The sequence below is a fragment of the Pinus tabuliformis genome, chromosome 8 (assembly GCF_031772625.1).
Source record: "Pinus tabuliformis cultivar Carrire ecotype Pingquan chromosome 8, CPIR1, whole genome shotgun sequence".
In the NCBI taxonomy this organism is placed as follows: domain Eukaryota; kingdom Viridiplantae; phylum Streptophyta; class Pinopsida; order Pinales; family Pinaceae; genus Pinus; species Pinus tabuliformis.
In genome coordinates, this window is record NC_142294.1 from 39,032,782 (window position 1) to 39,060,540 (window position 27,759).

Below are 27,759 nucleotides of genomic sequence, written 5' to 3' on the forward strand. Positions count from 1 at the left end.
GATGGCAGAACTGACATCTGCATTAGGCTTGCACCACGATGGCTCAACCCCATATTTCCCTCAGGCCAAAGGCCAAGTTGAAGCCGTGAATAAAGTCTTGGTCACCATGCTTCAGTGTACTATTGGGATGCACAAGTCAAATTGGCATCTCATGCTTTTTTCAACTTTGTGGGCCTACCGAACTTCAACCAAATATGCCACTGGTTTCACACCATTCCAGCTGGTCTATGGTCTGGAAGCAATATTGCCGATCGAATGTGAGATTCCTTCACTTAAGTTAGCTATTGAACTCCTCCCTAAAACATCACCTCAAGAGGAATGCCTCTTATATTTAGAACAATTGGATGGGACTCGTCGTCTCGTTGCCTTGGTCATCGAAGCACAAAAGAAACGGGACAAATCCCATTTTAACTTGGTCATCGAAACACAAAAGAAACGGGTCAAATCCCATTTCAACCAGTCGGTTTTCCCTCGCGCTTTCTCTTAGGGTGATTTGGTCCTGCTATACGACCAAGCTAATGATAAGTTGTGGGCAGGAAAGTTCGAACCCATGTGGCACGACCCCTATATTGTAAAATGTGTTTTGCAGAAAGGAGCCTATGAACTTATTGATTATGAAGGAAATCCTCTCGATAAGCCCCGAAACGGGCTTTACCTAAAAAAGTACTATGCTTAGGTCATCTTGCATGGTTACTTATGTACATTAGTGTGTGATTCATTTCTGTACAACATGGTTTTGTGTGATAAGTTTTCAAACAACCTTCCTGTTTACTATGCTTTTTTTGCTTTGCAGATGTCTGTAGCTCCTCACGTCGGTTTCGCTGATGGTGCTTGCTGAAGTACCCAGAACCTATCATCCGCGATGGGCTATCTACAACCCTAATGGTGAGTTGATTGACCTTCAAGGTATCTTCCTTGGTCGTACAACCAACAACATTTCCGAGTACAGTGTGGTCATTGAACTGCTATCAGAAGCCATCGCTTCGGGCATCAGAGAATTGGTTGTCAACCTGGATTCACAGCTTGTCGTCCTTCACCTCAACCGGCAATATTCCGTCAGGAACCCTCAAATATTACAAATGTATCTTCGTATCCATCTGTTGGAAAGGCTTTTTGATTATATTACATATCATCATATTCCTAGACACATGAATGCAATAACAGATGCATTAGCTAATTACATGTTGGATAGACATTTGTTAAACATGTAAAAGATAAGACAAACCATTTGTACCATAATAGACAGGAAAATATAACATATATACATATGTGAGAATGTTTGAAACATCAAAACCCCAAAAAAATAATATGTATGTATGTAATAACATTCGTGGCACGCAAGCCTCAAAAAAATGTAAGTACTTGACCTAGGAACTACTCAACATGGTGGTCATGATAGCATGAGATAGCTCGTACTACGCGACTCAGCAATCAACGGATTCGATCTGAGACTCCCACTATGTCCCTATGGTATCGTCAAGGCATGTCTCCTATCCAAGCATACTCAGGGATACCATGAGTCAACCCCTCGAAGTTCCTTGCAATCTCCTCCTCGTTATCGCTCCCTTCCTGATAAGGGGCGACAATATCAACAGGACGGGGATAGCACTTGGCTATCGGGGACATCCCAGTTGGCCGATCTGGTCCAACATTTGCATACACAAGAGAAATGTTATAAGCATGCATATACTAAAAACAATTAAAAACATCAAAATAAAAAATTTGGTTTGGTTTTTACCTTCTTCATTAAAGTCCTTCCCATCTGGCAAGGGCATATCTGGGTCTCCAAGGAAATCAGTGTTGTTGTATGAATAGTCCTCCACGATGATTTTCTATCATCATAGCCATGAAAATAATGCTCGTCGGTAGGATATCTGCTGACCCCCAGTGATCCTGGGCATCAAACGACTCCAACGAGCCATCCGCAGATCATGTGGTGCAAGAGGATCAACCTCAGTCAATTGATACTGGAACAATGGCACTTGTTCCAAGAAAAAGGTCACAAGTATTGATTCGAGGCCAAATTGCCCAGCTTGGCCTTGGACAGCTGGCACTTGATGTTCATCTTCATGGCCTCTACCTAGTTGAAGATCGTAGGAGATGTGCAGTCAATAGCGTAAAGGAACTTTGATTTATTAGTCTCATGTTTTGCCTGGGACCTCGCCACTCTGTTGATGGTCAACAGAAGAACCCTCAGTGTCAAATCGCGCACACTGGAAATCTCAATCTTCCCACTTTTGTATTTCAGGGCCTCAGGACAATGTGCGGCAAGCAGGGAAGATACGCATGCCCTGACCGGGCGTGACCCATAAAAATTCACTGCCTCACCTCTGTGAGACAACTCAGTGATGAAGTAGATGTATGAAGTTGTCAACTCTAGCTCCTGGTCCCCAATGACAAAAATCTCACGATTAATGTGCCAAAGGATTATCAAATACCGAAGCAATTCGAGTGGGCCCGCATCCCTAGTGTAAGGAAAAATTTGAGGAGCTCGCAAGCCCTCAAAGTCTCCAGGAAATTTGGATCATTCATTACCTGGGTGTCCACATCTTTGTGTTCTCTTTCCTTCCAATCCACCATTTTCGACAATTTCTCTCCTACAAAAGCCATTTATTTGAGTCAATCATCAATTTTGACACATAAAATTCAAATTTTAACAGTCAGTTCTTGAGAAAATTCATTTTTCCCTATCCATGGCGTCGGTGCGCCTGTTTTAGAAACAATCTCACCGATCGGCGTAGATGGTCGTGCAAATAACCCTCAGCTAGCGCGATCCTCTGCCCAGAAATCGCATTGACCGAGGGCGAAAAAATGTCTCAAAAACCTCCCTAAAAATCTTTAAAAATGTGCTAAAAGCATAAATAAATGGCATGAAAATGGAGCTCAAGGCTTCGACTGTTACCTGGAACTAATGACTCCTCGATTGACCTCTCGGATTTCCCACAATCCGCTCCGGAAAACTAGGGCAAAAGTGGGTAAAAAATATTCACTGCAAAGGTAAAATGGTAAATGGTAAAAATATATTTACTTTTTCCCCTTTTTATTCATTTTTTCATGAAAATATCAGGTTTTGTAAATATTTTTGACCTGTTTTGCCTTAAGGACTCAATAATACACTTTTCCTTGCTTGTGCAGCGACAGGTGATGGATGTTTGACGATGGCGATGAGTCGCATTTCAGCTCTTTTCTCGACTTGTTAAACTCATATGAAAAGATTGCCGAGTATTTTTTCCCTTTTTGATTTGTTAAAGAAAATAAAAATGGGGGGTCCACTTTCAACTCTTCTCAGACCCTTTAAACATGAAAAGATGGCCGAGCCCTTGTCGTTTCGAACTTGTTAATGGCTGTGAAACGTCATGTGCCCAGTCTAGGGTTACCCCTTTTCGGGATGGGAGGCACTATTTACAAAAAAGGTACTCCTTGATTAAAATGGTCAAGCGGTTCTCTCAAGTATTGTTTTCTACCTTTTCAGGCTCGAGAGAGACAAATGTACGAAAAGGGACCATGTGGAGTTTTCTTTTACATGTCTTTTTCAAACTTTCTAAACATGAAAAATATACCAAGTTACACCTTTTTTGGACTCGTTAAACTATCAAACGGAATTGGATTCATCACCATGATGAACACGAGGTTCTCCTTCACAGGGCTCGTTAAACTTACTAGGTCCGATTCATCCGAAGGATGAACTTACAGTGCAAGCATATGCTATCCCCTTCAAGCTTGCGATAAAAAAATAATTGGGGTACTCACTAGAAATGGTGGGGGGAAACTTTGGAAATCTACCGAGTCGTGTCTGTTAAGAAATTTACCCAAGAACACAAATTAATTACGGAGAATTACTGAGAGAAACAAATATAAAATTAACCAGCAACAACCATAAACACATAAACACACATTTTTATCTGGGAAAACCCCAAATCCGGGGAAAAACCCAATCATAATGAAATTTCATTATCCTTGGCCAAAACCCTGGCCAATCTGGCCAAGTGAGCCTTCACCACTCACCTCCAGGCCCTTGCATTACAATGAAGTCCTTCCAACCTTTTATAAGTTCCATTACATGTAATACCACGGGCAGAATACCATGGGTGCACAATGCCATGTGCCCCAAAACCATCACTGTTTATAGGCTCAATTACATGTAATACCACGGGAAGAATACCATGGGTGCACAATACCATGTGCCCCAAAACCATCACTGTTTAACCTGGTCAACTTTTGACTCTATCTTGAGTCAAGTTTACCTAACAATATTCCCCCCTTAAACTTGACTTGGGGTTCCTTAACTAACTCCAACCAAACCTGCTAAGTGAGAAAATCACGCTCACTCTAGCTCTTACCCCCCTCAGAGTTTTTTACCTGGGATATTGTTAACCTGACATCCTCCCTATCACCTAGGTCTAACCCAGAATTTACCGGTGATCACGAAGGGGTACACATGCCTTACCAGGTCTTACAGTAGTATGCCCATTTACATGCAATAATTTCGACTTCAATATTTTTTTTGTTTATTGTTGTTGTGATTCTAATCCATCCTCTCTCAATTGCAGGCATCCTTGTTTCGTTTCTTCGTTGCCTTCTTGCCAAGTTTAACTCCCTTTAATTTATGAGATGAGTCCTTGAAACCCTTGCCTAGGGTGATTTCACCAGGAGGCCTTGATCTGGATCTGGAGCGTGATAACATGCGATGCTTCTTGTTTGTTTGATCTATATCCATAGCATCAGCATTCTCTTCCACGCCACTTGAATTTTCTCGCTTACGACCTCGTAGAGACACAAATCTGCTTCGAGCTCTCTCTATTGCTGCCGAAAGATCCCGCAACAACAACTGCTCCTCCGATCAACGTTGCCACTGCAACCGCGGATCTATATCGACCTTCGACTCCTCCGGAACAGTCCACATGACCTTCCACTATCTGCCTTTGTAGAACCTTGTTTTGGCTGCATTTAGATTAGATTTGCGAACAAACTATGCATCAATCCTTTCTATGTCTACCAGGCTAAATAACCCTTGGAAACAAAAGCATTTTTCTGAAGCCAATACACAACCTTTGGCTCTGATACCAATTGTTAAGAAATTTACCCAAGAACGCAAATTAATTACGGAGAATTACTAAGAGAAACAAATATAAAAATAACTAGCAGCAACCATAAACACATAAACACACATGTTTATCCGGGAAAACCCCAAATCGGGGAAAAACCCAATCATAATGAAATTTCATTATCCTTGGCCAAAACCCTAGCCAATCCGGCCAAGTGAGCCTTCACCGCTCACCTCCAGGCCCTTGCATTACAATGAAGTCCTTCCAGCCTTTTATAGGCTACATTACATGTAATACCACGGGCAGAATACCATGGGTGCACAATACCATGTGCCCCAAAACCATCACTATTTATAGGCTCCATTACATGTAATACCATGGGCATAATACCATGGGTGCACAATACCATGTGCCCCAAAACCATCACTGTTTAACCTGGTCAACTTTTGACTCTATCTTGAGTCAAGTTTACCTAACAATGTCGACAGTGGTGGGCTCCAGTATTGTAGCAATAATGCTACAACTCCTAGAGCTTCCTATCTCTAATTTTATCAACCCGGTAGTTCGTACAAACTTGGAAGCGACGGTGCTGTATGCACAAGTACTAGCTCTTGTCGCAGCTGTCACTTGGTCAGCTGGCACAAGTCCGCTAGGGCTCAAGCCAACTTCTATATGCTCTCAGAAGAAGCTTTCTAAATGATGGACGAAGGCTATCTCAAAGGAAATTAATCTACTTGGCAAAAATGAACTGAAAGCCAACCAAAACATGGAAACCCTAGTAAACCCTAATATGACTAGTTTAACCTCTATGATGCAATAGTGAGAGTGCAAATGTCTAAAAATGATGCCATTACTTCTAGTGATGTGAAATGCATGAACTCAAACTACTTCCATTAAAAAGAACATTGTTTTTGTATTTTTGCTTAAGTGGTTGGAGTGATTACGGTTTTGTTTCTTATTAGGGTTTGGCTGTGCAGAGGTGGTACGAAGGGAGAGAAATCTTGGGAAAGGTCAGGAGGGCTAGGAGAGGTCCCAGGGGATCCCTAGCATCAGTCCACAGAAGTCCACAACGTTCAGATGCTCGGCAACCGAGTTTGCGGGCTTCTACAGGATGTCTGCAGGGGATCCTACAGGAAACTCAGGAATTCTACAGGAAGTCTGCTAACTTCTACAGGATGTCCTACCGTGGGAGTTTTGGGTGATGGTGAAGTGATGGAGCGGTATGGGTGGATAGGTAAGATGGAGATGGAGCTTGTGATGGCTCAGGGGCAGAGAAATAAGATGGAGAAAGAATGGGTAAAGTTGGTTGGTGGATAGAAGGGTGGAAGCAATGAGAAGTTAAAAAGATGGAGCTACGTGAGAAGTAGAAGGGTTGGAAGGCTAACGAGCTGAACAGAGGTCGAGCAGGTGGCTTTAGGCGTGGTTGAGAAGAAGAAGAACACGATAACGTGATGCTATGCAGTGTAAAAGAAACAAATCCTCTATATCTTGCACAAAACCGAAAATTCCATCAACCTATTCTAACTGTGTTATTAAACCAATGAACAACAATGTGAAGTGCGGAGAAAAATCGTGCATGGTGTTGGAACGAAGCAGTAGTGCTCAAGAGAAAAATGCATGGATGGATCTACAATTGCAATGACTGTGTGGCAGCTTGCATGAAAGCATAAGACTGCGTTTTTGGTGGTTGGTACAGCCCACACCCCCAATCTCTAAACAGAGATGGCAGCGAGTGCACTATCAACCTTTTTTGGAGCTCTAATGGATTACAATCCTCCTACTCTAATCTAAGCAACTGAAAGCACTTGAACTGTAAACTAATCCTACTCAATCACATAAAAGAAATCAAATCAGCAGACTGTAAATTTTAAATGCATGTCAAAACAGAGGAAATAAAGTGCTGCAAGGAAACAAGTAACAATACAAGGAAGAGGAGGTCTATTTCTCTCAGGTTGGGCCCTAACCTGAGAGCTATAGCTCCCTTAAAAACTCAGAATTGAATCCAAAGCTGCCTGCCTTTATTAAATAATCATGAGTCTAACATCATGCCAAAACTGGCTTACAAAGAGCAAAAACCCAAATTGACTAACTAGCTAACCAAATTGACTACTGAAATGAGGTCTTAAGCCCTCTTATTTATACAATTTGAGGACCCAACAATCCTCCTAAAATTTAGGAACTCGGCTGCCCAAGACTTGTAGTTAACAACAGTCCTACTTGACTTGCTTGGCTGCCCTTGTGCTGATTGATTTGGTGGCCCTTGAACTCCGAGCTGATGGTGGAGAATTCGAGGTAAGGGCCCATAAATGAAGGGGACACCTTCCTACAAATCCTCTAGCTTGTTCTCCAACGAATTTGGCTGCCAAGTGCTCATTAAGACCTTCAATTTTGTCTCCAAGTTGACCAAAAAGGCTACACAAATCACCCATTAGACTTGTTGGCATAATGACTAACCAAATTCACTCTATTAACATAAATATAATCAAAAACATGCAATAAACTAATGAGAATGGTGGATTAAGTCAAATTAGGAGGTTGAATGAGCCCAAATAATTGTCCATTTTTGGGGCTCATCAGACAGCTTACTCTTGAACATGACACTCTTTGCTTCATGTCGGGTTGGGACATCCTCCTCTGTATCATTGACCTTCCTGGGTTTGGGCCTTTCGTTTTGCCTTCCATTTGATCTCTGCTATGTCATCATGACCACCGATCCTATGCATCCAAAAGCTGCCAAACTTCCAGTTGTGTCGCCGATATATTCAAGAGTTGTCCTTCTGCAGTTACACTTACCTCTGTTTCTCTGTATCATCCAAAATCATTTTACATCCTCTCATCTCGCGTCGATGATGTGGGATTCATTATGGCCCTCCTTTGACACAATCGCTTTCCGTTGACATCGACTCATTATCCGGGAAGTTGATCAAGAGACTCTCTCCTAGTACCTTAGAGCTTGCATGCCCTAATGGCAAGTTCTTCGTACTCGACAACAAGTTCACATCATTGGCTTTCGATCGAGTGATTTCATAGGTGTTTTACTTAAGTTCCTATATTCACATTCCGTGAATTGTGCTGATAGTACCTTGACGGCCATTGTCATTATTGGTGGTTTCTCTCGCACTTGTTAACAGTTTACATCATTGACTGGTAATCAAGCGACTTTCTAGCATGTTCGACGTCAACACATCTATTCGCATGTTAGAACCTATACTTTGATTGGGTCGTGTTGGAGCACAAGATCCTCAACTCAAATTACAAAAATTCCAGGTTGCCAAGTAATGTGACATGGTTATAATGATATGCATGTCTCTTTCAGATGATTGGCTATGACCAGACCATGAGTTATCATATGTGATCCTTCTCATTATTGTATGGTTGTGACCATACCTTGGTTCCATTATGATCCTCTTTGACAGATGGCTGCACCCATGCCTGGATCCATTTACATGATCATTCTCTGGATGGCTACTTCCATGCCACAATTCATGTATCATTTGACAAATATCTAAGTTTATGTATATGTATATGTACTTGCTTGCAGGTTTTCCGACGACAGATCGGTTCTCTACACTGATTTATAAAGCATTTCATCCCTCACTCCGGCTCAGCCTTCACACTTTAGGGGCATCTATTACACAAAATTCTGTCACTGTCCCTATACACGGCGTTCCTTGATCTTGGAGGACCTCTACAGTGAACCCTGCATGCTTTGCCTTCATGGAGAAACTCCCATTATGTCCCTCTTCATGAGCAGATCATTTCCCTTTTGCACCGTTTCCCCTGAAACTTCTGTTTTTCCCAATTTACAAGACCGATGCTAATGACCTTTGTCTTCCCCATGCCAATGTGCAGAGATTAGCACTATTCCCTGTGCTGATCAGTGCGACTGAGTTGTGTTCCAGTCACGCCAGTCTTGTTATGGATTTTTTTTTTAAATTAGAGCTAAAGCTTCCATCTCTAGAAGCTCCGTAACAGAAGTCTGGTAAATGGTTTGGTTGGATGGGGTCGAGGATGACAATTTGGGCCCTTTCTCATATAATGATGGAACTACCCCAAGGGATAAGTCCTTCTCCCATGAGAAGAGGATCCATCTCGCATCCATCTTTCCTACATAAACCTCTCTTCTTCCCAAGCACAAACTGGTGACTAGCGTGAAAATCGGAGTTAGGGTTTTGGCTGAGTGTAAATATACTAGACAAGCAAGCTATTACTAGTTGTAGCTATCTAGTTGTGTGAGGGAGAAGTGTGTTTGGTTTAGAGTGAAGCCTAAAGGGAAGAGTCTTTAAACTATTGTTGTTTAAAGCCATCATGAAGTGCTAGTAGAAGTGTGTGGGAACTTGGTCTTGTCAGAGGAAGACTACGACGTCAAGACGAATGGTTGTAATCTCTCTTTGATATTAAGATATGCAACTATCGATTGATTTCCTACATGTTTTGTAATATTACATATTCGTGTCTTAATGCTTCTTGACTTATTAAGTAGGTTGAATTGCAATTTTTCTATTATTATGTTTGTGTGTTGTTGTTGTTTACTTGTTTCAGGAGCTTGAAGAAAGAAGCGAGAGATTGCTAGAGCGAGCAAGTGAGGACATCATCAAGTAGGATAAGCAACCAAGAGGTAGGACCTCTTTATTGATTCTAACCTAAGGAAATATTCCATAGAATGTATCTATTATGGCTAGACCTATTATTGGGCTAGAGGAATTCGTTCGTGTCCGCACTTATAATTTTACTTCACCACAAGAAGTAATTCCTGTGGCCCATGGACTGCAACAATGCACAGATCCTCTTTGAGTGCTCTACCTCCTATCTCTCATGGCTATCTTTTCTCAAGTATGGAACAAAATTCTGTCAAAAGAATGGAATGCCTCTTCGTTCTAGTGGTCCGATTATAACACAACCCGATAGCCTACTAGTGGTTAAGTTCGACTACATCAACTCTTAACTAAAGTTACAAAATAGAATCTTCTAGAGTCTTTTACATCACAAACACGTGTCTAGCCCATTTTCCATAAATAATGGGGGTTGACGCGACATCCTCTTGAACTATAGGTGTGAAAACAAGAAGGTCAAATTCTTAATGGCATAACTTTTGCATATGGACTCTGATTGACGTGCTTCTTGTGCAGTTGCAAAGGTCTTTGTGTGTAGAATAACATGAAAAGGTCTTCTTGTGTAGTTGCAAAATTGACAAAATTTTACCCCCAAAAAACGTCGTTTGATGCCTCAAAATGCTCCCGTAAGGTTTCAGACCTCGTTTCACCAAATTGGGTCGTGCTGGTAAAAACGGTCTCATGAGCTAATTCGTCCAATTTTTCCACTCCAAATTCATCAATATGGATGAAAAAAGATATAATGATCCAATTCATATCATACCTCCCCATTTTGGAAGGATTTTGGTCCCCAAAATCTTTCACTTAATGAGATGAGGAAATTTTTCCTCCACCTTCTCTCTAGTGTACCATTTAGCTTTGGTTGGAAGTTGTTCCTTGAACCCAATCTACTAAAGGTCATGTTGCCCCTGTCTTGTAGTTTTGGACCTCTTCTGCAGAACTGTATCTTCAGTCTACTCTTCCTGAGTGTCTAGTGCCAAACTCTCCATAGAAGGTAGGACATGTTCCTCTTCCTTATCTAGCATGGAAGGATCATAGAGTTTCAAATTCTCTACATTCACAACTAAGTAAACGCGTATATATGGTGGTAAACTAAGTCAATAGGCATTATCACCCACATTTTACAGTATCTCAAAGGGACCATACTTTAGAGCCTTGATTTTCTTACCAGACCCTTGCAACCTCTCGTTGTTCAATTGTAGCCATACTCAGTATCCCACCTTGAATGATTTCTCTGTTATGTGTTGATAATTCCTGACTTATACTTCTCTTGTGACTTCTTCAATTTTTCCTGTACCTATGGATGGATCCACCTTATCTTATATATAATTTTTTCAGCCCTCAAAGCATCTCCTGTAAGAGCTTCCCTCACTCCTCCTTGTTGCCCATATGAAATATCCAAAGGTGAAGGTGGAAAATATCCAAAACAACTCTCAAATGGGGACTTTACTATAGAAGTGTGGACTTCTATGTTATAATAATGTTGTATATATACCATATTTTTATCCCAGGTCTTCGGATGCTTCTGGTTGTATCCCCTTAGAAGTTGCACCAAAGTCCTGTTGACTACTTCTGTTTGCCCATATGTCTGTGGATGGAATGTTGTAGATCTCTTCAACTTTGTGTCCATCTCCTCCCACAATGTAGTCCATAATGCATTGTGAAATCTTGTGTCCCTGTCTGAAATGATGCTCCCTGGTATCCCAAAGTGCACCTAGACCTGTCCAAAGAACAAGTTTGTTGCTTCTTGTTCATTGATGGTCTTTTTACAGGGCACCAGAACACACATCTTGCTAAACCTATCAACTACCATGAACATGTAGTCATGTCCCTTCCTGGTTGTTGGTAAACCTCCCACAAAGTCCATGGAAATGCTTCCAAAGGATGAGTAGGTAAAGGTAAGGGACAATACATACACTATTTCCTGTTGCTAGGCTTACTGGTACAAAAAGGCATGCATCCTTTTATGAACTTAGATACCTGCTCTTGCATCTTGGGCCAATTTACATACCTCTGCAAGTTAGCCACAACCTTCCCTACACCAAAGTGCCTGCAACCTTAGAAGTGTGAGCCTTTTTAATCAATTGCAAATGCTCACCTTTAGGAACACATAACGTATCCAGCCTATAGAGTAACCCATCCTGGAGATGGTAGTTAATGGTGTTGTCTCCATCATTCACATGACTCTGACTCTAAAACTACTGATACACCTCCTTGAAGTCCCCATCTTCTAAATATGCCTCTTTGTATGCATCATGGGTGTATGACTCCATGTTCATAAGAGTCCTCAAAGATGTAATCATTGATGTGGGTGGCCTTGAAAGCATATCAACCAACTTGTTTGTGTTGCCCTTCTTATACTTGATCACCAAATGAAACTGTTGTAAAAACCCCATCCACTTGTAATACCTGCTCTGTTGTAGCTTACTTTGGGCCTGCAAGTACTGTAATGTCTGGTGATCTATGTATATTACTATCTCCTTTCCCACTAGATAGTGCTTCCACTTCTTTAGATCTTGCACCATGGCATAGAGCTCCTTATCGTAGGTAGGGCAATTAAGAAATTCCCCATGAAATATTTCATAATGGTAGAAAACGGGCCTTCCTCCTTGCATCAAGACAACTCCCATAACATACCCACTCACATTTGTCTCCACTTCAAAGGGTCACTGCAATTTTGGTAATGCCATAAATGGTGTTTGACTGATCTTCTTCTTTAGCTCCTCGAAACCCTTCTGATGACATTTTCCCCACTGGAAACTCTTGCCACTTGATTTTATGGCGTGGAGTAGTGTTGCTACTGCTGAAAATGAGACTATGAATTTCCTCAGGTACTGTGTTGCCCCAATGAAACTCCTGACCTCATAAACATTAGTAGGCAACAACCATTTCATGATAGCCTCCATATTGGAAGGATCTATATTCAACTCCCCTTCACCGAACACATACCCCATATACGCCAAAGAGTGCTGCACAAAATCACACTTCTTGAGATTTGTTAGCAGTTGTTGCTTCTTCAATGTTTCCAACACCTGCATGAAATGTGAAATATGCTCCTCCCAAGTAGCACTATATACTAGTATGTCATCCAAATAGATAATAACAAATGAATCTATAAAAGGGTGCAATATATTGTTCATTAATCTCATATATGTAGTTGGTGCATTACATAGGCTAAATGGCATAACTAACCCCTCATACAAACCTTGCCTAGTTTTGAAGGCGATCTTCCATGTATATTCTTCTTTAACTCGAACCTAGTGATATCCAAACTTCAAGTCCATCTTGGTGAAATACTTTGCTTGTTGTAAATGATCTAGTAGATTGTCTATCCTAAGTAGGGGATATTTGTTCTTGAGGGTGATTTTATTCAACGACCTGTAATATATACACATTCACCAGGTCCCATCCTTCTTTGTTACAATGATGATGGGTGACCCACATGGTGATGTACTCAGTCGAATGACACCTTGTTCTAACAACTGTTGTAATTGTTTCTTCACCTCAATTGCTTCTATACTGCATGTACAACCAAAGACTTAGAAATGGGGAGTCTAGAAATAGTTGGATCTCATGCTCCATTTCTCTCTTAGGTGGTAACCCTTTAGGTTCTCGGAACACATCCTTGTATGCCCATAACAATTCCTCCAATTGTTGTTTCTATTTCTTAGTACAAGCCTCAAGGAATGCCTTGCCTCTTATTGAATCCTCTTCAGACTAACTTTCTCTTGAAAACAATAAAACATACTTCTTTCTGGAACTGATCAATTTAGTGAAATTTTCAACTTGCCTTTGTGCGCGTTGATGATGAACGATTTTCCATCCTTAATGAGTCGGTACTAGTTAGCTCTCCTCATGAATATTCCATCACACATGTACATGTATGGACTCGCAAACATGACTGCACATACATCAAGGGGAACCACATCCAGATCTACTTCATCAATAAAATCAACATTGATAGAAGATATAAATTTTCACTATTTTGTTACCTTCAACTTTGCATCCTCATTTACCCATCCTAATGGATATGGGTTTGGATGATCACAAACTTCCAGCCCCAACTTCTTTACCAGCACTACTACAATGAGATTTTCCTACAATCCTGAGTCAAACAGAGCATAAATCTTTGTCTTCTTGACTTGTGTTTTTATATGGAATAATTTGGTCATTTATTTCTCTTGTTGTTGCTAAAGGCTACTCAGATTCACCTCCTCCTGCACTGATGTACAAATGATCTTCTCATCCACGTCCAAGTTGCCTTCAAATTGGTTGCTCGAATCAATGGCCATGAGATTCTTCTTCTTATTATCTTTCTTCTTGTTCTTCGGGTTTAGCTCTGGATGTAGCTTCAAGCACTTCTCCTTTGTATGGCCATCAATGTTGCAATGGTTGCTAGGATCTTTGCACCGGTGTGTTGTGGTTACTAAGATCTTTGCGCTGGTGTGTTTTGGCAGCTAGGATCTTTGCACTGGTGTGTTGTGGTTGTTGTCTTTTTATCTTTCCCCCCTTTTTCTTCTTCTTCCCTCCTTAGAAGCTCCTTATTTCTCCTTCTACTTCAATCCACTTGATTTCTCTCTTTTTAGGCCTATGTTCTCCAGGTACTGTGCCTGTACACAAACCTCGTCTACCGATTTGGGCTTGAACAACATCACTTGCTCACGCAGATGGTGGTGTAGACCCCCCAAATACTTGAGGAGTACATATGGGTTCTTTGGAGAGATACCCAACATTATAGCCATCTTTCTGAATTATGTGGTGTACTCTTGCATGCTTTGGCCCGACTTTTGCCTGAAGTAATGCCACTGGATCCACTGGTCCTCCACGTACCCAATGGGATAAAACTATGACTTAATGAGGGTTTTGAAATCCTCCCACTTAGTCACTGAAGGTTCTCCCTCCAACCTCAGGGTTTCTGTGTGGCTCCCACTAAGTTAGTGCATGGCCCTCTAATTTCAACCACACGAATGAGATATTTTACCCTACCTCAATACGATGGATGCTGAAATAAACTTCCAATTACTACGACCAGTGGTTCAACTTCATAGCATTGATCTCGCCGTGGTTATGTTTGATATCAATTTTTTCTTCCATTTTGAACAGGGATTGATTCATGGAATTTGAACTAGGTTAATATTCTTCAGGTTCTTTCTTCAGTTGGTTCTCAGTTTCTTCCAGATCTCCTGACCCCCCTTCTAATTTTTCCTCTCCATTCGAACCGCCATCTTCTCCAAATATCCCTAGCTTATCGTTTAGGGCTTCCAAGAGGAGGTTTACATTGTGGTTTATATCCGTGACTTATTGTTCAAGCTGTGAAAACTTGACCTCTGCAGGATCACAAGGTTCATTGACAGATTCGTTGCCCATGATTAGGGTTTTATGATTTTAGGCCCCGCTGATCTAGATCCATGTAATCTCCATAAAATACCCAAAGAAATCTGCTCTGATACCAAATGATCCGTAAACTACCATAGATATTCCACTGGACAGTTCTTCACAACAGATTTATTAATATTATATTAAAACTCTGGAAATTCTACATTATTACAGTTTATTAAACTTTAAGATATGTGGATTTAACTGTAATTAGTGCATGCATGTGAATGGAAATTATGTAGAAAAACAGAGAACGAAAAAATAAGAACACACACACAAGACACAAGATATGCTATTTAGGAAACCCTTTTGGGAGAAAACTCAGCTGGATGGTGAGGCCGCTTTGCTCTCTTTCTCTATCTGGAAATATGGCTGCATGTACAAATAAGTAATATGTGTGGCCTTTGGGCTGCTATAGTGCATAGATCCTCTGTGTGTGCTCTATCTCCTATCTCTCCTACCTATATTTTCTCAACTATGGAAGAATATGCTCTTGAAAGAATGGAATGCCTCTTCCTCCTAGTGGCCCGATTATAACACAACTCAATAGCCTACTAGTGGTTAAGTTTGATTACATCAAATCTTAACTAGAGTTACAAAATAGACTCTTATAGAGATTTTTACATCACAAACATGTGGCTAGCCCCTTTTCCATAAATAACGGGGGCTGACTCGGCATCCTCTCGAACTATAGGTGTGAAAACAGGAAGGTCAACTTCTGAGTGGCATAAATTTTGCATAAGGACTCTGATTGGTGCACTTCTTGCATCGTTGGAAAGTATATGTGTATATGTCATTTGATGCCTCAAAACGCTTCCGGAAGGTTTCAAACCTCATTTCGCCAAACTGGGTCCTGCTGGTAAAAACGGTCCCATGAGCTAATTCCTCCACTTTTTCCACTCCAAATGCATCAATATGGATGCCAAACAATATAATGATCCAATTTGGATAAAAGAGATCAAGCATGCTACATTCCTTTATGAAAACATGTGTTGCCTTTGTTTTAGTTGATGTGATACATCCTTCATCATAATGGTAGTGACTCGCTTTGCTTACAGTGGTGTGAACTAACATAATTATCCTTCACTTAAAATTGTGTGAGTTACCTTATTCAATGTGGTGTGAGACTTCTTATCAATACATAGAGGAGGGATTTATGTCCGACCATCTAAGAGACCTTTACTCTAATCAACATTTTTTCCTTTTACCACCATTGTAACAATCTATATTAATAATGTGATATCCCTTTGTCCAAGTGATTGTGAGCACAGTCACCTATTTTGGTGTGATTTTCATCAATCTAAGAGGTTTTTATGTGCCTTCATTCTAAGGGATGTGAACTACCTCACTTTAGCTGGTGCAATTAACCCTTATCTCCATGTGCACAATCATTCTCTCATTCTAAGTGTAGTGATATCCTCCATATAAATCTTCGCAATGTCATCCAAATATGGTGGTGCAATTTACCTTTCTTAGTTTGGAGTGATCTTGTTTCCTTTAAAGGTCGCATTACTCATGACTTCAACCTATGAAACCAGGGTATAATCTCCACTAGTGCCTTCGATATGTTCACCCTTTTAAATATGAGGTAATCATTAATTTGATTAAGCATCATTACTTTTATTGTCATTCAATTTCCATGATTATTTTTAGACTACATCTTTATAGTTTGTAGGCTTCTAGTCATCAAAATCTACAAACAAAGAAGACGATGGAAGAAACCATCAACTTTGTCCCTCTCATGCCAAATTTTTCTTCCTTGATAATTATCTCTTGAGTCTAGTCTATTGTATTTCTTATTTCCCCTTGTGTGTATTCTAAATCGTAGCTTGCAAATTGAATCCTTCTCTAACTCAAGAGTACTTAATGTGAAATCCCTTCCTCCTCCTTATCCAACATAGATAGCTTAAAGATGCATAGATTTTCCAAATTCACTACCCAAAACATTTGCATATGTGGTGGTGGGATTAGTGGAAAGGCATTGTTGTTGACTTATTCAACAATGTTAAAATGTTTGTACCCCAGTAACTTTAGCTTCCTGGATGTTCCAAGTAGTCTTTTGTTGATAAGATATAGCTAGACATAGTCTCCAACATAGATTGACTTGTCCAATGCTAGCAAGGGAAACACTTATACTCTCCTTGACTTCCTTCTAATTTCTCTTACACTTTTTTATGAATTTACCTAAATATTTTCATGAATATGTTTTCTCTTCTTGCCTCCTCTTGCATGCATGGTTCCTTTTCCTAATGTTGGCCATAAACAACATCAAAAAATGATGGTGCAAAATAGTCGAGACAAACTTCAAAAGGTGGGATTTGGATGGAAGAATTCACTACCCTATTACAAGCATGTTGCTTATAAATCAAATATGCATCCCAAGCCTTTGTATGCTTCCAATTGTAGCATCTCAACAAATACACCATAATTATGTTCACCACCTTTGCCTATCATCTATTTGGAATGGAAAGTTGCACAATGATTCAATTTTGTGTTCATTCTTTCCAACAATCTTGTCCAAAAGGTGGCCAAAAATAAGGAATCTTGATCATATACAATCAATGTAGGTAAAAATAGCCTCATTTATGTACTCTTCTTCATAAACTTCACAAGTAAATGGTTGAATTTATATTACTATGCCCATAGTTGAGATCGTCTTGGGTGGTCTGAACAACATATTTTATATATTTTTAGTCATTCCCTTCTTATTGATCAATAAATGGAATCACTGGAGGAATCCCACCCACTTGATATACATTTCTTGGTTCAATTTGATTCACTCTACAATTGATGTAGCTGGTGGTTGGCATGGATCACAATTTCCTTACTCAATAGATAATGCTTCAATTTCTTCACAAATTGCACTAATGCATAATATTCTTGATCACATGTGGGATATTTCAAAACAACAATGTGAAACAATTTAGAGAAAATTTATGGGTCTTCCTCTTGCACAAGGAAACCACCCATGTCATACCAACTTGCATTAATCTCAATTTAAAATGGTTGTTGCAAATTAGGCATTAATGAGACATGTGTCTTGCTAATATTCACTTTCAATTCTTTAAAATGTCTCTCTTTTTATTTTCCTAAAGAAGATTTTACCCATTTTCTATCATTGCGTGAAAAAAATGAAATGAATTTTATCAAGTATTCTATCAACCCAATAAATGTTGAAGAATGTAACTACTTTCGGTCTTCATAATTGTTGTTGTACTCATTTCAATTTGTATATTATGTAACAAAAAAAGAAGAAAAAGAAAAAGTTATTATGTTAAAGCACGGGTTTCATGCTTCTTATTGATGGTCTTCTAGGTAAAATCATGTTGTTTGTTCTTCTAGGGTTTTTTAGGTCATAGGATTTATTGTAATGAGTCAAAGGAGTCAACATCATGTTTATAAGACCCTTACGGGCAAAATGTAATTGTAAAAATAATTATTTTGAGTCTAGAAATTCCTGGAAACTCCAAAAGTACAAATCATTTTTGATAGTTACAAGTCGACCTAAAGGAGGGAATTGACCCCTTGGAAAAACTATATAAAGAAGCAGTTCGACCTCATTTAACACTCACTCACTCAAGATGTTCGATCTATCAAGAAATAATTTAATCTGTAGTTGGGAGGCAGGAAGAAGAAGAGTGAATGTCTGGGAGAAAGAAAGAAGAACAAAATATCTTGTTTTTGGGCTCCATCTCTCTCAGAGGTGCGAAGTTTTAGGGTAGGAGGCCAAAGTTGTAGGTCTGAGTTGCGGTAGGACGAAGTGTAGAATCTTGTATCTAGAAGGAAGAATACCCTACCTTGACCTCATTGACCTTAGGAGAAGTTGTCTTGGTCTAGGAAGGTCGCAAGAGGAAACCAAATTAGGGTTTTTGTGGAAACTACAAGGTAAAAATTGCAGGGTCGAAGTTGCGGTATTGAAGCTGGCACATTGAAGTTGCAGTTTAAAGCTGGTTGGTGCATAATTAGGGAAATAATTGTTGGAGGGAAAACTTGGTATTTGGAGAAGGACTTGGTCTAGGATTTGGGTCTCATTTTGAATCAAATTCTATAAGAAGAGAATAGTTTATCGGGTTTTCCCTTTGGAGGGGTTTTGCCTTGGTTGAGAGCCTAATTTATGTGCCCTCTGTTGTTATTTCATTCTTGATATTTGTTTGACGAAAATATCTAACTAAAGAACAAAAGAAGATTAATTAATTTCACAAGAAAATATTAAGGTTAAGGAAAATTTAAATAATAAGTTTCCATTTTGAATTTTCCAACATGGTATCAGAGCTAAGGTGAACAAGGAAGGCAACTAGTGTTACACGTCATTTTGTCGCATTAGGAAAATGACCATTGGTTTGGATATTTCACTATCCATAAATGTGTCCCAAGAACATTCCCCTGCAAAGTTAGAATCTAAATCATCCCAAAGAAAGTGGAATTCCTGGATCCCATGGTACAAAACCTTATTTTTGGCTACCTGCACAGTTCCCTAGTTGATTTTTGTGCATACGCAGAGAAGACCATTAAAATATGCGCATAAGTACGTACTGTCTTACACTGTGACCTGCGAACATGACTTAACGAATGTAAAATAAATAATAAAGTCTAGAAGCATTGTTGGTAGCATCTATCCCAACCAACAAGCTTTGAATGGGTGCCTATTCAGTATTGATCCCTCCCATCATGGAGCAACTCCCCTTCCTTTGTGGAACCTCTATCCCAGTATTAGTGGATCTCATCCCTTAGAGAATGGATCAAAAACTTCCCATTCTTGGCCTGTAAAGCTACTACAATTATGAGGATTGGGAGAGGACTGTTGAAGTAGGTTTATGCTATTGAGATTAGGTTGGAAGGCTATTATTGCAAGGGAGAGGGTTGGAGATTGTAGAAGGGACTTGCAACATGAAGGCTATATGGTTGTAATGCTTTTCTCCAATTTATGAATATAAAAGCAATTGCTCTTTCTCAATTACATCTTTGTTGATCTAATTTGTAGGATTCCTTAATCACCTACATAGATTTTGATTGAGTATTGATCAATTTATGATATATAATTGGTTAATTAGTCCATTTATCTCTTTGGTTATATACTGGATGCTTTGATTTCTTGTTTGTCTCTATCTATGCAGATATCTTTCAGGACATTATGGAGAAGTTATGGGGAGCGACGAGAGGATATCTAAAGCAACGAGGAGAGAATGGTCGAAAGCTTTGAAGGGGGCTCATCAATCATTTCGTTAAATTGGTAAGAGGCCTCTATCATTGTATTTTCTTTCAGTCAATTAGAGTATAGAGAAAGGTAGCAATTCATATTTGTTTGTTACTAGGGTTCTTTCAAGTCGAGGGAGATCTCTCTTATATGCAAGACGGATTAGTCTGCATAACAAATTGGCGATTCTACTAGGGAATTATTTCAATCTCATTTAGTTTTCCTTGTTTGACCTTTTCAACCTACTGCAAAAGACTTCCTTAATGTTTAGAGATTTTAGAAATTTGGATTGAGGGTTGGATTTGATTTATTTTTTATTTTTCTAAATTTCCCCGCTATGCACACTTTTAATTTAGGCACAATGCACAATTTTGCGCATTTTCATTTTAGCAACAAAGCGTATTCGCACCAGTTTACTCCAGAGCCTGCGCACATGCCTAGAACTTTTGAAAAAATTAGTTATATCCTCATTAAATCTAAACCTTTGGTTTTTCCTGTTGTTTTACGCTTTTCGAACCTCCTCTAAGTAATTTTCAATATGACTGAGTATTATGAAGAGTTCTGCTTGTGATAGCCTTCTTTTTGCAAATTAGGGTAAGGTCTTATTCGATGAATGGTCGATTTATCAAAAGAGAGGTTTGTTAGTCTTGTCTTGTTAACTGTCTATCTTTCTTCTGTCGATTACATCAGGTTTTGAGTCCAGTTTGCTCTTTTGCGAAAGTTTGATTTGTGTGTCAAAATCAATGATTTGCAAGATTAGGTATTGTTTGTGAAAAATACTTCTTGTATTAGTTTCGAAATGGAAAATCATTTTTCTTTCTGTTGTTGAAGTGTTCATGAACCATACTTTTGCTGCAAGTGAATTCATAGCATTCCATTAAAGAAAAATCATTTTTAGTCATTATTGGTTTCTTGTTGCATTTTTCAAATTTCTGAGTGATTGTATGAAAATAGAGATTTGTTGTTTTCTTGTGTTATTGGGCAAAGTAAAAATTTGAAATTGTTTTCAATATTCAGGTGATTTGTAATTAGATATCTACATTTCAGGAAAAGGGTTAGAGTGGGGTTTAGAGTTTTTGTTTACATTTTAGTTGAAAAAGTGAAATACTCTTTCCTTGCTTTAGATAGATTTTCATTGAAACAAAAATATTACATCATCATTTTTCGACTGCATTAGGATTGTGTCAAGTCATAATTTCATCAAGTTTCACATCCATTACCTTTGAGTAAACAACAACTATTAAGATTAATGCTAATTAAAATCAACCTAGAATGTTTATTCTTGGGGCTCTTTTCCACCTGCAGTAGATTAGGTTGTAGGGATTTGGAATAGGAAAGTGAGTAAAATTTCCAAAGATGTAAACAAACACTAGAATCTTGTGATAGGGAGATAAATCCAGTTATTTCAATTTTTTCTCTAGGAAGCTCCCCTTACAAAGGCGTCAAGCACGAGATCATATCAGACCTGGCGAAGTCGTCATACCCACTTGATTTTCTATGGTACAATGATTTACACGTATTACAATGGTGTCGAAAATTACACAGGGTCACTTGAAAGTAAACCTCTAATTAACCATGTTGAGGAGCTTTCAAGGGGATTGAGCTTTGTTACTCTGCCCTGTGTGTACAAATGATTTGCGACTTTCCGCCCAAGTTGAATTGTTGTAGTTGGTAAGCTTAGTGACGATAATCCTAGGGCTATTACCCGAGGTGACGACAAAGGGAAGATCTTGTTGTACTTGGAACAGACGTTGACTAGGCTCACTTGGAATTTTTGGAGGGTAATCTTCACTCGAGATGGCATAAGTGAAGTTACTTGCACCATAGTTTTTTCATTAAGCAGGTTGGCAGTGTAACTAGTTCCACTCATTCTATCTACAACCACTTTTCACCTTGATTTTTGCGACGTTGGATTTCATTACCAACTAGTAATTTCACTGTGAAAAGCTTGTTTGCGTGATTTGAATCCTTAGATTTTTTAACATGTGTTAAATTTTTTATTTTTACATTTTAAATACCTTAGAATTGGATTGTGAATATTGTTTGATTTTGTGATAAATTTTCATCCTGGCTGAATCACCAAGGCAGTCACGTAGAATGCAAGGTAAACCTCCTGAATACACACCTAGTCAATTGGAAAAGATAAAAACTGAAAGGTCAAAGTCAACAAGATCAAAAGCCTCAGAAGAACATGAAACATCAACAATTTTACAATATGAGACAGTAGAAACCGAAGTGAATCCAATGCAAGAAATAAAATCAAGCTTAGTTCACTTTGGCCTAGAGATTACCGAAGTAGTTCACATTGAATCTGATATTCATGAAGTTTCAAATATTGAACTAATCGAAACAAATGTAGAACAAAAGTTTGAAGTTTCTCAACCTTAATCACATTCATTTTTTATAGCTCCTACTCCTGAGCTACCTTCACCTCAAAGGAAGCCGATAATTACGACTGAATTACCTCCTGGATTAATTAGCATTGAAGATATTACCGAAGAGACAGAAACACCTCATTATCCATTTACTGGTAGTGAAAATTTTGAACCAAAAGTTACTTTCTCTCCTTTTTGATCTAACCCTTGGTATTCTACCACTTTGAGTTTTTTAAGTCAAAATTTGTCACCGCCACACATTATTTTTTATTGACCAAAAATAACTGTGTTAGAAATTCCTTGTTTAGATTATCTTCCGTATCCATCGCATAAGGATTCTTTTTCATCGACGTTTCAAACCAGCAACGGTGGTTCATCTTCAGGATGTGAAAATAATATTGAAAGACTGGTCTTATTTTTCCAATTATATATAGAGATGCTTAACCGACTCTCTGCATCTCTTTAGAAATGTAAGGTCAGTCTTCTTTTTCATTAAGAGCCATCTGTTTTGTTCAAATCTGCGAACTTCTTTCAGAATGTCCCTTCCGTATTGGGTGAGTATCTTGTCTTTGAGGTTTCTGCGAGTTTCATCATTGTTTAGATTATCTTCTGGATCCATCGCATATGGATTCTTTTTCATCGACGTTTCGAACCAGCAACGGTGGTTCATCTTCAGGATGTGAAAAAATATATTGAAAGACTGGTCTTATTTTTCCAATTATATATAGAGATGCTTAGCCGACTCTCTGCATCTCTTTAGAAATGTAAGGTCAATCTTCTTTTTCATTAAGAGCCATCTGTTTCTTTCAAATCTGCAAACCTCTTTCAAAATCTCCCTTACGTATTGGGTGAGTATCTTGTCTTTGAGGTTTCTGCGAGTTTCATCATTGTTTAGATTATCTTTCGGATCCATCGCATAAGGATTCTTTTTCATCGACGTTTCGAACCAGCAACGGTGGTTCATCTTCAGGATGTGAAAAAAATATTGAAAGATTGGTCTTATTTTTCCAATTATATATAGAGATGCTTAGCCGCTGCATCTCTTTAGAAATGTAAGGTTAGTCTTCTTTTTCATTAAGAGCCATCTGTTTCGTTCAAATCTGCGAACTTCTTTCAGAATATCCCTTCCGTATTGGGTGAGTATCTTGTCTTTGAGGTTTCTGTGAGTTTCATCATTGTTTAGATTATCTTCCGGATCCATCGCATAAGGATTCTTTTTCATCGACGTTTCGAACCAGCAACGGTGGTTCATCTTCAGGATGTGAAAAAAATATTGAAAGACTGGTCTTATTTTTCCAATTATATATAGAGATGCTTAGCCGCTGCATCTCTTTAGAAATGTAAGGTCAGTCTTCTTTTTCATTAATAGCCATCTGTTTCGTTCAAATCTACGAACTTCTTTCAGAATCTCCCTTCCGTATTGGGTGAGTATCTTGTCTTATTTTTCCAATTATATATAGAGATGCTTAGCCGCTGCATCTCTTTAGAAATGTAAGGTCAGTCTTCTTTTTAGAAAAACTCGCAGAAACCTCAAAGACAAGATACTCACCCAATACGGAAGGGAGATTCTGAAAGAAGTTCGTAGATTTGAACGAAACAGATGGCTCTTAATGAAAAAGAAGACTGACCTTACATTTCTAAAGAGGTGCAGAGAGTCGGCTAAGCATCTCTATATATAATTGGAAAAATAAGACCAGTCTCTCAATATTTTTTTCACATCCTAAAGATGAACCACCGTTGCTGGTTCGAAACGTCGATGAAAAAGAATCCTTATGCGATGGATCTGGAAGATAATCTAAACAATGATGAAACTCGCAGAAACCTCAAAGACAAGATACTCACCCAATACGGAAGGGAGATTCTGAAAGAATTTCGCAGATTTGAACGAAATAGATGGCTCTTAATGAAAAAGAAGACTGACCTTACATTTCTAAAGAGATGCAGAGAGTTGGCTAAGCATCTCTATATATAATTGGAAAAATAATACCAGTCTTTCAATATTTTTTTCACATCCTGAAGATGAACCACCGTTGCTGGTTCGAAACGTCGATGAAAAAGAATCCTTATGCGATGGATCCAGAAGATAATCTAAACAATGATGAAACTCGCAGAAACCTCAAATATTAGAAATTCCTATTGGGAGTCAACCATTGATTCATCTATGTTTACTAGCTCCCCGAAATCACTATTGTATGGTGGTCCATTAGTTCCTCTTGGATACCAGTCACTTACTAGGACCTTTTCAGGAGTTTCTTCTTCTCCTCAACCTTCTACTTGGTCATCTGGTTTATCTACATCTACTGTTCAGAGCATGACTTCCATGCCTGAAGTGCTTACAACATTAGACCAAAAAATTCACATGGTTTATGGTAATTCAAGTAACCCTCAAGTAACCCCGACTAGTGTTTATTACCAGCCTGGGGGGAAACCACCTTATCCTCCACCTGGAGGACAACCTATTGCTTGGGGTCAACCTTTTACCGAAACTTACGGTCAAATACCTCACATCGATCTAGGTCAACTTGTTGTAAATCAATATTTACTTGGTACTCCTTATCCTGGGACGAACACTATTTGGAATCCTACTTTTACTCAACAGTATGGTCCAATAGATCCACAAGTGCCACTTTATCAAACCGTTCAGCCTACTTGAAAAACTATTCCTCAAATACCTATTCCAAGTATTGTCGTACCTGTCCAACAACCTGTTCAAGGGATTCCTCAAATAATTGTCCAACAACCTGTCCAAGGAATTCCTCAAACACTTGTTCAACAACCAATTCAATAACCTATTCAGAGTTCACCACAGACACCTGTTCAAACACCTGTTTCGCAGCCGGTTCCAAGTTCTCCTCAGACACCTATTCCAGGAGTATCACAAACGACCGTTCCAATTACCCCTCAAATATATGTTCCTCAAACTACTCAGGTAATCCCACATGCTTCTACTTATCAAATTGTTCTTATGGTCTAGTTTATACCAAAGATGCCTATTTGGCAACCCATTGTAGGAACAATGAAAACACCTTCTCAAGGTCAGGCTTTCCAAATCCCACCTTTTCAAGGTCAAGCTTACCAGGTTCCACCTTTTCAAGGAAAAGGTTTTCAAAGTCCACCTTTCCAAGTTCAAACTTTCCAAAATCCATGTTTTCAAGGTCAATTTATTCAAAGTCAACTTATTCAAAGCCAATTTGTTCAAGGTCAGCCTTTGCAATTTCAATAGGTACAAGGGCAATATTACTTAGGTCAAATGGGTCAAGCTCAACCTTTTATGAACCAATCGCACCTCGGTCATACTTATCAAGTCCCTATTCAACCTCAACCTGGTATGGTTCACCCTTGTTACCCTGGTGGAATTCAAATTCCAACTGCACAAGCTATTCCAGTTTATCCTGGGTACCCTCCTCCAGGGGTTGGTATTAATCAGCAAGGTTATCAAACTTTACCACAAGACCCTAACCATTATTTACCTTTATTGTAACCCTAGATTAACTAGATTTATCCCATTTAACCAACGATCCTATTAATTTTTATCCTTATTAGATAACGATTCCTACCAAGTTACCGAGTGGCATTCCCAAATTTGTAGGCAAATTGGGAGAAGACCCATCTAATCATGTGATGACATATCATCTTTGGTGTGCGTCAAATTATATAATTGATGATTCCATCTGTCTTTGCCTTTTCCAACGAACTTTAACTAGTTCGACAGACAAATGGTACATTGAGCTACCTCATGCCTTTATCCAGAACTTTAACTTCCTAACAACAACATTCTTAACCCATTTTCAGTTACCTATCCGTTATGATATTGGTACCAAACTATTGACTTCTTTGAAACAATCAAAATCGACTCATATTTCCGATCATATTCATGAATGGAGACGTAAAAGTCAGTTAGTCAAAGTTTTTATTCAATATCAGATTTTAGCAGAGTGGTTTATGAAGTCACTTTTTCCCGTTATTACCGAGGATGTTACTAAGGGGGGTTTCATCATGTAAGAGAAGGTAATTGCTCGTGCCCAGTATTAAGACTTAGTCTACACTCAATTTGGCACATTGTATGAAAAAATCTCCGATTTACCGCGCCCTATGGGTGAACCAATCATTACATCTCCTATAGGATCTAATGTTTTTGATGGAATAATAGGTTATGTTATCCAATAGTCTAAGGGGAAAAATAAAAATTCTAAAAGTACTCAAACTTTGGCCATACAAGATACACCATCTGAAAGCTTTTGTTTGGAAACTATTTCTGAGTTTAATGTCGTAGAATCATCTACCGGCAAGTCAAAATCAATCGGAGGTAAGAATAAGGGGAAAGGTAAATCGAAAAAAAATGCTTCTTCAAAAGAGAAACTTGATAAAACTAAGCCTAGTGATGAAAAATGAAAACCTCGCTATCCTTGCCTTATTTCAATCAGGATCATTATATGAGGAATGCCCACATCAGGCAGAGGTTTCCAAATTCATTAAAGGTTCTCCAACTCCCGCTGTTTTGAAGGATCCATTCCCTTCTCAATATAGAAAAATGGTTTCTCATAACACATCTTCCTCTTACACATCGCAAGATATCACGATGATGTCTACACAACAGGTTATGGTAGCTACAAGATCCAAATATTACAGGCATAAGGGTCCTGTTGACAATGGAAATGAGGCTAGTTCATCTGGTCAACCTTCCAATTCAATTCCTCCTCCTCCATCTAAACCATTACAGATCGAGAAATCGAATCCTGACATGATGATCCAAACACATCCCAAAGGTGTGCTTTGGAAATCGGCGTTCAACCCGCATGCTAGAGCTGCATGAAATTATAACATTGTTGAAGACCTGGCCATGTCTCCTTCCGCAATGTCAGCTCTGGAGGTTCTTCAAACATGCCCGACACAGTGAAATATTTTATTGTAAGCTATAGGAGCTATTGATCCACATGATTCTAACCTAATTATATTTGATCTTGAGAGTCATATCCCGAGACTCCCTCATCAACTAGAATTCCATATTCTAGTTTTTGTTAAAACTAAACGGGTATTTCCCATAGTTTTTTATGAAGAAGCTTCTACGTGTATTATGTTGATTGCTTGTTGGAAAGATTTAGGTTCTCCAACCATAAATCAATCACCTACTACTTTGAAAGCCTTTGTTGGAAGGG

At 38.9% G+C, this 27,759-nt stretch overlaps 1 protein-coding gene across 1 annotated transcript in view; it reads right to left on the bottom strand.

Annotated features, from left to right (window-relative positions):
* LOC149234019 (nascent polypeptide-associated complex subunit beta-like) overlaps window positions 1-27,383 on the bottom strand; it is a 112,966-nt gene extending 85,583 nt beyond the window's left edge. Inside the window, exon 1 of the mRNA XM_089371720.1 lies at window positions 27,375-27,383. The gene's annotated coding sequence lies outside the window, so the exon portion shown is untranslated. The remainder of the gene's footprint in view (window positions 1-27,374) is intronic.
* Window positions 27,384-27,759: the final 376 nt, after the last annotated feature.